The sequence below is a fragment of the Echinops telfairi genome, unplaced genomic scaffold (genome assembly GCF_000313985.2).
Source record: "Echinops telfairi isolate 266 unplaced genomic scaffold, ASM31398v2 ScPeMD7_3509;HRSCAF=4178, whole genome shotgun sequence".
Lineage (NCBI taxonomy): Eukaryota > Metazoa > Chordata > Mammalia > Afrosoricida > Tenrecidae > Echinops > Echinops telfairi.
The window spans coordinates 15,875,235-15,878,291 of NW_022107407.1; positions in this window are offsets into that span (position 1 = coordinate 15,875,235).

Below are 3,057 nucleotides of genomic sequence, written 5' to 3' on the forward strand. Positions count from 1 at the left end.
CAATGAACACATGAAGCACATTGTCACATGGGAAGAAGTAAGCCAAGCACAAAAGGACAAATACAACATGAGTCCACTGAGGTAATCTTGAAAGAGCAAAAACAAAAAAATAAGTAAATAAGTGAAAACAAAACGAGGCATAGGGGAAAAGCTACTATATACATACATCCCTGGGGTGAGATCCAGCAAATATGGCAGGGGTCAAACCCAATCTAGGGATACATACGGCAGCCAACTATATAAGAGGGGGAGAGAAAGAGAAGAAAAAAAGACATGGGTAGGGGAAGAGAGCAGGGCACTAACCCACCCAAGGGGAGGGTATTATCTGTATCTCCCCAGGAGAGGGAGAGAGAGACCAGGCTTCAAACCTATGCACCAAGACGTGAATGGAACATACCGGTATGTACCAGGGAACCAATAGAAAGGCTGTGGACCCGACCCAAATCCCAACTATGTGGACACCCCCCACCCCCTCAGGGACAGCACTGAGGCTACAGCTTGGGGAAAGGGGTCATCAGATTAGAGCACAAGGGAGAAAAGAAAAGGGAAGGGGAGGGAGAAGAGGACTTCCTGGCCCACCAAGCCCCAAGGACGATATTCCTGCTCAGAGCAGACAATGCCCAGAGAGGACACTAGGGCCAGCACCACCAGGAGACACGACGTCCCTCACAAAACCTTAGCATTGTGGAGGACAACAACACTGGAGACACAGTGCAGGAATAGTGCACAATCTGACCCCAACATGCTGGGGCAAAACACTTAGGACATGCAGTACAGCAGCAAGGGGAGCAAAGTGCTGAAATCCCCAGGGAATACCAAAAATAGCCTTTGGAGGCAGAGTGTGGCACACCATTAAACTCAACTGGAAAACAACTGGAAAATAGTTCAACAGACCTTGAACTATTTATAGGCTTTTCCATTTTTGTCAGTGGCTTTCTTTTTGTTAATTTTATTTTGTTTTTGTTTTTTGTTCTGTTTTTGGTTGTTGTTATTGTTTTGTTGGTTTTGACTTCCTTTGTTATTTCATTTAGCTTTGCCTAGTTTTTGCACTTAGTAATGTATCTGCATGTCTATCTAGATAAGATAGGCAGGATAAATAATTTGGAGATGAAAAGAATGGGACCAATGGTTGGGGGTGGGGGGGGACATGGGAGAAGGGGAGGTGGGAGAAAGGAAGGGGGTGGGGAACCAACCCAGGAATAAGGGAACAACAAGTGAACTAAAATCAATGGACAGAAGGGCATAGGATGCCTAGTGGGGCTTAATCAAGGGCAATGTAGCAGCAAAGAATTGCTAAATCTGAATGATGGCCAAACATGATGGTGGAACAAGAGGAAAGTAAAAGGAAATAGAGGAAAGAACTAGGAGGCAAAAGACATTTATAGAAGTCTAAATACAGCCATGTACATATGTAAATATATATATAATGAGGGGAATAGAAGTATGTACTCATATCTATATATTAAGAATTACGGTTGCAGATGGACATTGGGCCTCCACTCAAGTACACTCTTAACACAAGAACACTTTGTTCTAACAATCTAGAATTCTGTGATGCTCACCTTCCCCACACAATCGCTGAAGACAAAAAGGGTGCATAAGCAAATGTGGTAAAGAAAGCTGATGGTGCCTGGCTATCAAAAGATATAGTGTCTGGGGTCTTAAAGGCTTGAAAATAAACAAGCAGCCATCTAGCTCAGAAGCAACAAAGCCCACATGGAAGAAGCACATGTGATCATAAGGTGTTGATGGGATCAGGTATCAGACATCTAAGACCCACAATAAAATCATACCCAATGTGAATGGGAGTTCGGTTTGGAGTGGAGACCCAAATCCCATCTGTAGACAATTGGACATTCCCTCACAGAGGGGTCATGAGGAAGAGATGAGCCAGTCAGGGTGCAGTATAACACCGATGAAACACACAACTTTCCTCTAGCTCTTTGGTGTTTCCTTCACCCCACTATTATGACCTCAATTCTATCTTACTATTTGGATTAGACCAGAGCATGCATACTGCTATAGACAAGAGCCTGCAACACTGGGAATCCAGGATAGATAAATCTCTCAGAGCCAACAATGAGAGTACAGATACCAGAAGGATTAGGGGAGGGTTGGGGGAGCAAAGGGGAATCGATCACAAGGATCAGCCTAGAACCCCGTCCCAGGGGGACGAATAACAGGAAAGTGGGTGAGGGGCGACAGAGGATGATGTAAGATATGACAATAATAATCTATAACTTATCAAGCATTCATGAGGGGGAGGGAGGAGGAAGAAATGGGGAGCTGATATCAGGGGCTCAAGTGGGAAAAGAATGCCTTGAAAATGATGATGGCAGCATATGTGCAAATTTGCTTGAGACACTGGAGGAATGTATGGATTGTGATAAGAGCTGTAAGAGCCCCCAATAAAAGTACGGGGAGGAAGAAAGAACCAGTTGTTTGTTTTGTTCATTTTTTCCCTTTCTTCTTTTTTTGGTGCTTTCCATATCATTTATTTCTGCTTTGATCCTTATGATTTCTTTCCTTCTTTTATTGGAGGGCTCATGTTGTTGTCCTTTTTCCAGTTCTTGCAGGTGTTGTGTTAGGGTATTGAATTTGGATTTCTCCTATTTTTCATGTGTGTTGATTGCTATAAATTGGCCTTTGATTAATGCTTTGTTATGTCCCAAAAGTTTTGACTTCTGTGTTATTGTATTCCTTTGTCTCAGGATTTTTTCCCCCACCCTTATTTTCTTTATACTCAATCAGTTTTGAGTAGTAAATTGTGGACCATGTATGGGTGGGGGAGTGGGGTCCATTACTGCCACCTACCTAGGTGGTCTAGGAGGGAGGGATGCTTATTATCTCAATGGCTTGGAGTGCTGGCCAGGGACTTGTGTCATGGGATAGCTGTTGGATTGCTCAGTCTACCCAGTACCTCAGCCAAGAGTAGCCTATGGACCCTGAGACTTTTTATGGTCCTTGCTTCAAACAGAAATTCCCTGTCTGTACTTCATAAAATCCTGGGTGCAGTTTCTACTTGTATTTTTATGCTAATACTTGCTAATGGCTGGG